The sequence below is a fragment of the Rhodamnia argentea genome, chromosome 3 (assembly GCF_020921035.1).
Source record: "Rhodamnia argentea isolate NSW1041297 chromosome 3, ASM2092103v1, whole genome shotgun sequence".
In the NCBI taxonomy this organism is placed as follows: Eukaryota; Viridiplantae; Streptophyta; class Magnoliopsida; order Myrtales; family Myrtaceae; genus Rhodamnia; species Rhodamnia argentea.
The window spans coordinates 5,178,019-5,190,628 of record NC_063152.1 but is presented as its reverse complement, the minus strand read 5'-3'; the positions used below and the strand labels follow the sequence as shown (position 1 = coordinate 5,190,628).

Genomic DNA, 12,610 nt, shown 5'->3' with positions numbered 1-12,610 from the left:
AAAATTGAGGCATGAGTTGTTTCCTAATGTGAGAAAGAGTGTGGTCTAGCTGTGTAGAATGTTTGTGTTGTTTTATAAGTTCTGATTGGTGGAGTTGCATGTGAATTGAAACTGTAATCCGAGAATCTCGTCGGCCTATGTCCCGACGAGGATGTTTATATGCCCACCTATGTCCGGACGATTGCCATGTGGGAGCCTGATGGAAATCGGGAAGTGCACAGCCTGTGTCTTGTTGAAATGGAGCCTCGGAGTAGGAGAAATTGAGGCATGTGTCACTTGTGAGAAAATGAGGCATGTGGTGCCCTTCCTTCTTCTACAGCGTTTCTCGCATGTGCCCTAATTTATATTTATAACAAATTATTGTGAGAGTCCATTAGCAGCACAAGAGTCCGGAACGCTGCCGGCCCTTCCTAACCGGCTTAATGGCAAGTTCGTCCCTAGGGTGATATTAGATCAAGAGATTAGGGGCAGACCCCCACACTTGATGGCAACTAGCTTCACCTTTTGATCATTTGATATTTCTTTGTAATCAAAGTCTCTTTGCATAGCGTGCAACCAATTCATAAATCCTTTTGGTTGCATTATTCCTTCGAATTTAGGAATTTCAACCTTCACAAAAGAATCTTGCTAAATTCTATGAGGCCTTTAATGTTGACGTCAAGGAAGCCCTCCTTCACATAAAGTATGCCTTCGAGTTCCGGCAAAGGGGTTGACATCCTCTTCATTAGAGAGAGCTTCTTCTGAATCATGAATCAAAACATCATGTTTTTGAAGTTTGAGGCATTGCAAATGCTTCTTTAGTTGCTGCACTTGTCTCCTTAAATCATACACCTCCACGTCTCATAGATCTCTTTCTCAAGCTGTAGAAAACTCAATGTTTGATCCACATTGAGCGATCGTCCATTTTTCTTTTTCTTTTTTTCAAATGGAAGCATGAGATGGGATGCGAGGTAGTTTACAGAAGGAATCACTCAAAATGAGTTCAACCTTGAGCTCTAATACCAAATTGGTGCAAGTGTGACATGGATGTTTTGAATGAGGTCGATGGAAGTATGATAGATTAGGGGATGGGTGACGAAGGATGAATGCTAATGTAGGATAGATTACAATCAGAACTAAGGCATACATAACATGCCATTAGCCCGAGTATTAAGATCGAGCCACCAAGGCTTATAGGACGAACCACGCACCAATATATAGGGCTTCGGAGCAGGAAAAGCTCACCACCAAGGCCTACAAGAAAACCATTAGCTGAGGATACATTGTTTTTAAGCTCACCACCAAGGAAGAATCTACCTCCAAGGCTACAAAAACCTGAGATAAATAGTTATTCACGCATAGACAAACCACCACAAAGGATACAAGACTTAAGGGTAGGAGAAACTTACTACTAAGGCCTACAAAAAATCATCATCTAAGGATACAATGCTTTTTGGGTCACAGCCAAGGAAGAATCCACCTTCCAAGGAGATAGAAAATGGGATAGATATTTGCTCACACAAAGACAAATCTCACATATCTTTGATATTCAAGTCGAGTTCCTTACATATTAGATTTCGCCTTTTTTGTAAAGAGATTATTACATAGATAATAGACTAAGCATTAAAGACACGGGAATTGCCAGGAACTAGAAAACACAATAAAGACCTATGAACTAGTAAATGCATTAAAACACCTAGAGACTTGAATTTAGACTCTTCAAACTTACAACACACATAAGACTCACAAAATTAGGACAAAAGACATTTGACCAAATATAAGTAATTATAGTTGGACTCTAAATTCGTTCATCAACCTGGGCAGCCCAATAGACACTTTGAAAGATCAACAAAGGAAATCATCATGAACAATCTTCGGTTGCTAGGTAGTCGATTAGTAATCTTAGAGTTGACAATGAGCTTGTAAACCGACAACTAGACAGTCAACCGACTATCATGAAATTGATAACTTCTCCACTAAATCAATGACTTTTCCACATAATTGACATCTTCAACTTGAATCGATTGACAAGGCTCGATGCTCCCGCATCATTGGGTGTTACAATTCAGCTTCTAAACTTAAAACAAATTAGCAAAGTCTAACCAAAAACCTTAGATGCAAAACATTGGAAAAAGTACCAAAAAGTTCTAAACCTATTACATTTGTGCCAATTCCTCATAAACATTTCAATTAGACAAATTTAGTACTAAACAATTTACATTTATGCCAATTCAATCCATCATGCCAATTTTAGCCCAAAAGCGATGATGTTGACCTCGGCTATCATACGTAGCATGGCCGACGCCGACATGGACGTATTTTACAATTTCAAAAAACTAATTTTTTTTATTTTTATTTGTTGTTATTTTTTCCTTTCATTTTAGCCAACAAGGTTCACCTACGACCCACGTCACCCATTGGGTGAGGGCCAATAAGCCCTCATCAGCCCGGGCTAGTGTTGCGACCTAAAAATCATGTTTAGGTTAATGGATTATCGAGCTAATTTTAATGACTAACCCGATACGGACTCTCCCAAGCCCTACCAAATTGCAACTTTGATTAATTAGAATGATTTAAAATTTGGAGTCGCCACTAACCATTTTTGGTAGGTTGGTTAGATACCTAAATAAAATAGCGGGAGAACTATTTTATTCCTACAAATCAGAGATTAAGGATTCGGGGATTTGGTTACATTAACTAATTAAAGCTAATGCCCTTTCGGTACCTTAATTCCATGAGATGTCCCAAATCGACGACTCAAGCTTGATTGAATTTAGGCTCGAACGAGGTGTTTTTATGTTTTCATTTATATAGAATGGATGCAATGCATGACATGCAAGACTAACCTATATGCAAAAATTAACTAATCAATTAAAGCATGCAAGATGACATGGCATTAATCCGTATATGACGTAAAACGCAAGGCAATATGCTCTAACTATGCATGACATGGATAACGTAGGCGGCATAAGAGCGAATACGCAATCAATTAGATTCAACATGCAAGAACCGTATGCGAAGACTATGTGAGATGCAAAAATTGTACGCTTGATGTAGATGGTATGCAAATTTTAAAATATATGACTTCAGCATGTGGATTAAAGTGGCTAGCCTAAATGAATGAATCCCGACGTGGTTCTACATGACGTGCGAATGACTTGGTGTAGTGGCAAAGAGAACACAACATGATGACATGGCAAGCTATGATATATAATTGTGCGAACATGTGATTTTCAGAAATATGATGTATGAATGTGCAAATTTCGAAAAATATGGTAAATGATGCAATGATATTCAAAAAACATGACATGTTAATACGAGATGATACAAAAATATGCATGAATGACATGAGATACGGCAAGATACGCAAGATATGAAGTGAGCAGATTTTTTTATTTTGGCAATATAATATGCACGAAACTAAAGATGATTCAAAGATATGCAAGTGATTTTGAAAATGTAGAATGCAAGATGGGATACTCGAAAATATATGAAGTGAATTTGGCTAGGTAAATGAAATAATGCAAACATAGATATGCATGGAACATGAGATATGTAAAAAAAAAATATGCAGATATGCAATGAAGATTTTTTTTTGCAATTTTTTTGTAAATAAGATGAGATATGCATGAAATCACAAAAGATGACAATGAACTGATTTTCGTTCCTTTTCTTTGAATTTTCGGCCGGATTAAGAATATTCTGATTTGATTCTCTTTACCTAAATTTTCAAGATAAACTTAATGAGATAAAGTTTTTAGGAAACCTTATCTTCCTAAAGATTTAATCAGACATGGTTTATAAGAAACCATATCTCACTAATTTTTAGGATTTTTTTTTAAAGTTTATCGGGAAATTTAAATCAAACAAGATCCCAATCAATTGCGAAATATCAATCCAATCGATAATTCAAGACAAGAATCCGATAAGTCGAAACGAATCAAACCGCATCCTCTTGCATTTTTTCAAAAAAGGATATTCATAAATCTAAATTCGGCGTTTTGAAGATAGCAAATCGGATCTAAACGGCGATAGATCAGATTAACTAAATTCCCATCTTTATTAAATTGGAGGGTCGTATCCGAACGGCAACGGACAAGTTTATCCAACTTAACATAGATGTTGCCTATTAGGAAATAAATTTCCTAATTTAGATTTAAGGTTTTTTTATTCTGAAAATATATTCAATAATTCCAATTTCCAAAATTTTGATGAGAATTAGGGTTTTTGATGTGTGAAAATTGCACCTTGAACTCTTTTCCGAAAATTCAGTGTTAAACCCCAAAATCAGCAAGCAAAACAGCATGGAATTCATACAAAACAGCAATCAAAAGAAGTAAAATACTTACCTTCATGCTCCCACAAATATCCGCAAGGTTAGTGATCATAGAACTTGCAAAACGAGATCGATGCAGACAAAACAGCACATAAACAGCATAAAACAGCAAGTGAACAGTGGCAAAACAGCATGTTTTTCAACGTAGAATATCATCAAAACAAACCCATGAAAGTATAGAGGATTGCCTTAAATTGAGCCCAAAAAATCCACACCTTTAAAAGCTGTGAATTTGTCCGAAAATCACTTTCAAGCAAGGCTGTCTTTTGACGCAAAAAGCAGGGTAACAGCCTCTATAACAGCAGCAAATTCGTCCTTAAGCTGCAGGAATCTCCAACACCAAGTGGCAACGAACTCCAAACTGAACAACAGAGCAATAGTAGGGCAGAAAACGCAGCTATAGGTACTAGAACCGCAACAATAGAGTAAAAATTGCAGTAATAGAACCAAAAACGCAGTGATAGGGTAATAACCGCAGCAACGAGGCTCACAACCGCAGCTATAGATGGGAAAACCGCAGTAAAAAGTTCTTGAAACGCAGCAACAGGGGAGATGGTAAGATTGAGCGACGAGAGGAGCAAGGAGGCGGATAGGATGGTGTGACGAATTCGATCAAAGGAGGAAAATCTCGACCCGTAGGGGAAACTTTCGAACTTCTTTGTTCTCCCTTTCGCTCTGAAAAATTCTGAAAGTATTTCAATCTGTGGAACCCCCCTAAACCCTAGGCATAACCGTGTATTTATAGAACAAAGGGTTGCACGCAAGCGTAGGGTTTACCGACGACCGTTCGATTCAAAACTCTTATTAGATATCGATCGTCGGATTGAAAATTTTGACTTTTGAGGAGTCCTATTTATTAAAAATAGCTAGAATTTTTGTCCAAATGAGGACTCCCACAAGTTGGACCAAAATCCTAGGCTTTTGTGGGCTCATTTTGTCATTCCGGACCCAATTGGATCTTAACTAATCAAATGGATAATTAATTTAGGCCTTTTTGCAATTTTAAGAGCTCAAACGGGCTGTTTTAAGTCCGAAATTATGATAAAAAATTCGGCATCCCCTCCGGGCCTCATTCGAAATTTTCAAACTAGTCCGGTTCAGCTGCCTATCAAATTAAGCTCAATTGACCCGACATCCGACCCTAAATGCCATAACATGCTTTTGACCGACGTAAAATAAATGTGCTATGCATGATAAAATTATTTTTGTGAGAACCATTACTAATTCTCATTTTTATGAAGTGATAAATGAAAGTTAAATTTAGGTGTCAACAGTTAGTAAACCACTCTTAGCTACTAGCAAGGGTGGTGAGTAGAGGTGATCGGTTCCTAGTCTAATCCGGTCCCACCTAGCAATTGAGAACTAGACTAGTAGGATGAGTTCTCAATTTCTAGGATTGAGGATATAACCAAACTAGTCAATCGATTCGATCCAGTTCTTGGGCGGTTCAATGGAACCAATCGCATGTACGCGAAACACATTCACACATGCAAAAAACAAATTGTATTGCTTCAGAAATAGGGTAAAAATTATGTGAGTATTGCTCACGCTCAATAATTACTACATACGGTCTTAGCCAAAGGGTCAAGAAACGTATGCTTTTTGCAAGTACATAGCTTGGCTTTTATTCGCAAACCCTCTTATGTTCTTTGCATGCCCATTCAATGTGAGTTTCTCGGGACGGGGTTTGGCTTGAGAACTTTACAGGTGAGGAGGGGTGAGACGTTGAAGAACTAAACTTCCACCAATTCGATTATTAAGAGGAATAGTTAGTTTGGGCTTAAATTAGCGAAATTTTATTTGGGTTTTATCATGGTTGGAGTGGTGGGATATGTGAGACTAATGCTATATCCGGGTATGCCGGATACTAAAATGATAAACCAATGAGCGGTTGGTATTGGTTTTAGACTAACTCAGGATCGGTCACCGCGAAACTTGGTCCCGAAAGCTTCAAGAACTCCTCAACCAACTTAAGCCCTCCGTCACTATGTAAGGCCATTTTCTCTCTCCTCACTCTCATTCCCTCCCCCTCCCCCTTCGTGGACATCCCCTTTCCCTCATACTCTTTCATTTTTCTCATCTCTCAGCTCACTCCTCTCACCCCTATCTCTCTCACCCATGCCCAACCCCGATGATGGCCATCTCCTCATCTGTTCAACCCCACCGACGCCGTCAATCAACTCGTCCGTCGCCTTCTCTCTTTCCCTTGGACCCGTGCAACAATTAGAGCTAGGAAGAGCGGTTTAAGCTTTTTTTGTGGAGATTCAAGCTCCGTCTTCTTCTGGTGGCAACCTAAAGCAAGCAATCATTTAACCTTACTTAAAAACAGCTCAATTAACATTCGATGTGGCGTGAATCATCGAGTTTGGAAATGGGTTTGTCTAATGGGTTTTTGGCTTGCATGGAAGGAAAATTGACACCGCATGTTCAATCGGTTGCTTTTAGTTGTGCCTTTAGATCTTGGGTAACCCAAGTACGAGGTTTGATCATCTTAATTATAGTTAGTTTGAAGTGAATAGAAGATAGGTGGGAGAGGGTGTTTGGCTGTGTATGTTGGGGAGGTGCTCATGATGTTTCATAGTTTGTTTGCTGGTTCTGCTGATTAATGGTGTTTATCTGGATTATGGGTGGGCGGGATTTGAGGTTTAAACAGTCTAGTTTGGACTTAAAATGGTTCAAATTGTGGATTGAGTTTCGTGGTGCTTCGACCGTAGGAGCAATTGGGGGAAACAATGGCATTATTGTGTCAATTACTCATTGTTTCTTGCCTACCCAAATGATTAATTGACCTTTTAGTCATTGATTAGATGTCTTATTTGTTGAGCTTCGGATCATTCTTCGCTTGATACCCTCTTTTTAGATATCCGGATACCAGCAGCTTCGAAGATGGCAATGGTGGTAGAGTATGCCGTCAGTGTTAGTACTTGAGAGTAGATCTTTAGTTTTTTTTTATTCCTCCTAGTATATTTGTTTTGTGTTGTTTAAAGAATATAACGTAACTAACCCGTAGCTATATTTATAGAATCAGATATTTTATCCCGTGTGATTGATGTATGCTATATAATGCATGTTAAACAAGTTAGCAAACCATAGTAAGGTGGCTTAAGTACATTGCAACTGCCAAAACTTGTATACGGCCCTCACTTTAGTGTCAAAACTTTCAAAACGTTCACTTAAATGCCAACTTTTTTAAAAAACAATTACTTCAATGCCAAAACTTTGAAATCGATCACTTAAGTGCCAATATTCTTTACAAAATATCACTTTTTTTTGTCCAAAGAAAAAAAAACTCACTTAAGTACCAAATTTTTTGAAAAAAACTCACTTTAGTGCCAACTCCAACAAGTCACGTTAGCTCAAATATTAATAAAAAATAGGTCATGTCAGATTTATGGCAAACCACATCAGCTCAAATCGAAGTTGGTACTCAAGTGATCCTTTTTAAAAAAGTTTGCACTTACGTGATCGTTTTGAAAATTTTGACATTAAAGCAAGCGTTGTACATAAGTCTTGGCACTTGTAGTGTACTTTAGTCCTAGTAAGGCCGTACCATATTAGGTGTGCCTGCCATTTCTTTCTACATGCAATTGTCCTTGATGTTTGGCCGCCGTTTGTTTTTACTTTGTTGAACTTCCACATGCGCCCTTTAATATATACGTAATATAAGATTAAAATAGAGCTCGTAATTAGTGCGGATGACGTCCGGGGATGTCGAAGCTCTGATTAAGCGTCATAGAGATAAATACGGGGAGTGAGCATGGACAGCAATAGAGAGCTTGCAGTCCCACATCGGTTGCTAGAAAGAAAGAGGGAGTGAGTGTGGATAGCAATAGAGAGCTTTGCAGTCTCAAATCGGTTGCTAGAAGAGGCAAGGTTGCTAGAAGTGGCGACCAAGTAGGTAGCCTATTTAAGAAGGGAGGGATGGGATGGAATTAGGCATATCATTCTCCATCTTTTGGATAAGATCAAGTGTAGTTGGCTCTCAACAATATTGAATAAAGCCTTGAACTGAGTCATTGTCATTTTACAATCATGAGAGTTTTATTGTTTTTTACATAGATCTTTAACAAATAAGATAAAAGGTCGTAAAAGTATGATCGGTTTGGTCCGAGTAAGCGGTTCCATTGCTAGAACTAGAAACCAGATCGAAAATCTCTAGTTCCAAGTTTATGTAACCAGAAATTGGATGGACGTTCTTAAGAACAAAACCAAACCGACCGGTTCGGTCGGCGCCTTTTGCTCTCCCCTAATGGCAGCCCTCGCCCACGCTCTTGCCAAATTCGGGCTAGGGCCTCCATGCCCTCACTCATGACCGATCACCCTTGCAGCCAAAGTGAAAGGAGAAAAAAAAAACGAAAACAAATATAAGCAAATTCAAAAAGGTATTAAATTTCATTAAGAAATTACATGTTAGCTTAGTCCATGCAACATGGGATGGCCGGTGAATCTAGGTAGGCACCTCCGAAAGGAAAGTGGTAGCAACAGATGAAGATGTGTATGCTCATTACCGAAGATGGATCTAGTGATCAGCCACCGGTTTTGATTTAAAGAAGTCATAGATTTGTCTTTTGAGTTTGTGAGCCCTATCTTTGTTCTAATCAGTCATCTTATTATCTGCAGTTTGTTTTGTATTGAAGCTGTAGTAGTTGGACTGCGATTTTTCACTCTATATATATATATATATATATATATATATTTTGTGGATATGAATCAACTGTAACTTTTGCCAAAAAAAAATCTTCAATATTTAGGAATAATCCCTTGCTTTATTTTGAAATTCCTTTCAAATTATTCGCCAAAGCAAGTTTCAAATATGTTGAGGAGCCAAAAGGAGCCAGTATATATATAGGTGGAGACGTTCAAATTTTTTAATAACAATTGTGACATTTTTATCCTCACGAAATTGTCGGATGGGTTGTTTCGATTTTTATTATTATTATTTTGGCATCAAAAAAGATTTTGGGGATCTAGATCTGATTTGTTGTGTAATTAATTTTATCGTATTGAATTGGTTCGTTAAGTCATGAAATTGACGAATCAACAACTTAAAAAAGAAGCCCAAAATGGGGCCACCACCACCAAAAATATTTCAACTTTACCAAAATGCCCTCGCATCTTGTATGAAATAACACGTACACACTAACCAAACACCTATGCCCACTTCAAATCAGAAGAGGCCTTCAACCCTTGATCGAGAGAGACAAAGTTTCCATCAAAATTGACCATTCAGTCAACGGGCTTTAATCATTTACAAAGCAAGTATACTCTACCACGTATATGCTTACACTATTTAACTTAACAAATTTAAATTTTCCCAGAAATAATTTGTTAAGCTAGTATGACATCCACTTAAAAGCGCTAATTCCTTTTCTTTCTTTTATTTTCATTTTGGATGAATGGTTGGAAAAGTTAGCATTTAAACCTTGACCAAAAAATGAAAAACCTCGGACATGCATCGGCCATTTGAAAAGCTTGTATTATGATGTACAGTTAGTGTGGGAAGGACTTTCCCAAGGGGGTTTGGGGACAAAATATAAGTATTCGGGAACAACTCCGAAAATCACGATTCTATTTGTTTCGCGGAAAATGAGAGGTTTTCAGAAAAAAAAAAATTTCTAAAAGTTATTTTTCAGGAAAATGACAATGTTTTCCAATATTTGGCTAACCTATGAAAAAGACCCGGAAAATATTTTCCATCGTTTGGTATGGAAAATAGGATTTAATTTTCCTCAATGGACTCCTTTTAATAATTTTCTGTTTTTCTGTTTTTTCTTTTCATTTTTTTTATTTTTAAATTCGATTTCTTTTTCTTTTTTTTTTCATTATGGTTTTGGCTAGTCCCGCCGATGTCGGGCTCGCCTGAGGCTGGCAAGCCATGAGCTTTAGGTTGGCCGGATTGGCGAGCTTCGCACTCAGCCGAGGTCGAAAACAGCCATGGATGGATGAAGATCGAATGATGCCAATTCCAGAGAGTGGAAGATGCCTAAGAGGGGAGGGGCACATGGTATAATTTGTGCATGGCACAACAATACCCTATTTCACTAGCTTCGGGTGAGCCCGAGATCACAAGGACTAGCCGATTGTTGAGTTTGCCTGCCCGCATCCTGGTGGTGGCCGAGGTTCGCGATCGGCAGAGGAAGGAGGAAGGAGCAACGAGCGGAGGAAGGAGGAATAAGGAGAAAATAAAAAATTGAAAAAATTGAAAAAATTTAAAAGAAGAAAATTAAAAATTAGAAAAGATAAAAAAATATAAAAGATAAAAATAAAAAATTTTGAATTTTTAACAATAAATAGAAAATGAAAAGAAAGTACAAAAATAATTATAAAGAAAAGAAGTGTGGAAGAGAAGAGAAAGGAAAGACGAAGAATTTTTTTTTCTCTTCTCAAAAAGATGAAAACGTTTTTTCCACTTTTGAAGAGGTTTTCTTCCTTGGGTGCAAAATGTTTTCCTAGACTAGCTTATTTTTTGCAAAGTAAACATAGAAAAATTTGGAAAACATTTTCTTGGAAGTTATTTTCCGCAAAACAAACAGCCCTAAGAGAAAGTTGGCCTTTAAAATGTTGAAAGCCCAAAGCTACCTTGGGCTTTCCAATATTATCGGCATGCTGGTAGGAGAATTAATGAAAAATTTTGTTTTTCCATTGTTGCCCTCATAATTTATTAAAATTCCAACTCCAATCCTTTTTGAATAAAGAAACCGTAGATCTCTTCTTCGCACGCTCACCTTTCATCTCGCACTCCTCTTTTGAAGCTCGCCTTAGGCCGCTTCTCTCTACTTTTGCTCCTCTTTGAAGCTCGGCTCTCCTATCGCCACTCTCTGATTTCGATCCTCATCGAAGTTCGCCTCTCTCTCATCAAGAATCGGGCATCTCATTTCGATTCATATCGCTTTAGGTTGTTGATGACTGTAGGGTTTCTGCCGATTTGGCTCGTGTGGTTGTTAGATCACCTTAAGTTGGAGCTTATTTTTGCTTGTCTGGATTGGATTAGGTGCACCGATGGCTCTTGTATGCTGTATAGTTAGTGTATCATAATGCCATTGTGCTTTGGCCCTTTCATCTTATATATATTTGACTTCATTCAAGCGGCATGATTAGAATTTCCCTACAATGAAATACACGTGCATTTGCTCAATACATATGTGATGGAACTTGTTCTATACGTTCTAAACCCATACACGTGCATTTGCTCCTTGAAACCCTAATTAGTCAAATTGTGGAATCTCATCTGCTTTAGGTACAGGGGGGCTCCAGACTAGCTGCTGGCTGAAGATGCGTTGGTATTCAATTAAAATTAATACCAAAACGATATTATTTTATGTTACGCATCATAAAAGAAGTGCGTGGGCACGATTGCGCTGTCCATCGGGTGTATATGAAGCCGTACAAAATCCAACGGCGGAGATCACCGACCCATGGTGGATTGGATCTAGATAAGAATTTCGTGGTCAACGACCCACGCATTGATTCAAATTCTTCTATGCAAACATTCACCATGTTCTTCCACAACCATGGTGGCCTCATGTATATGAGCCTGGACTTCCACTCGCTCCGGTACACGGCGAACGGAAGAATCAAATAAGAGATAAAAGAAAAAATCACCGCCACAGGTAGGCCTAACCGGAAATTCCTTTGTGGCCGCCAGCCGATTGGTATTGTAATGTATGGTATTTGCTTGTGTGGAAAGTGGATTTGCAGATAATCTGCGTAGGGTAGAAAAGTGGATATAGAAGTCAAGTTGTTAATTAGGTTAAAGAGAAAAAAAAAAAAAAACAATGTTAATTAGGTTAGTCAAGCAACTGAATTTTCTATCTAGAGATGTTCAATTATATAGGCATTACCCAGGAAAATTACAAAAAAAAGTCCTAAACATATAAGTTTTATTTTATCAATTGAGTTCTGAACTTTTTGCATTTGTTCCAATTCAATCCATCTTGCCAATGTTGGCCGGAAATCACTAACGTGGAGTGACCGACGCTAACCTGGATAATTTTTAATAATATCTTAATATTCTTTTGAAATTTGAATTTATTTCTTTCTATCTTTTTCTTTCCTTTCTCTTTGTTTTTGGCAAGGCCAGCCTCACCAAGGGCGGGCAAGGGTGAGCTTCGCTAAAGGTCGACTAGGTGGACATTGCTGGTGATTGGCTGGACGAAGAAGGACGAAAATAAAAGGAAAAATAAAATAAAAAATTGAAAAATTATTAAAATGCTATTAAGAATTGTCCACGTTAGCACCGTCACATCAACGATTTTCAACCTAAATTGACTTGACTAAACTGGCACAAATATAAAA

The 12,610-nt window shown here is 37.9% G+C and overlaps 1 long non-coding RNA gene across 1 annotated transcript in view; it reads right to left on the bottom strand.

The window, feature by feature from the left end:
* The window catches only part of LOC125314460, a 28,257-nt gene that overhangs the window by 9,679 nt on the left and 5,968 nt on the right, over window positions 1-12,610 (bottom strand). The window lies entirely within an intron of this gene.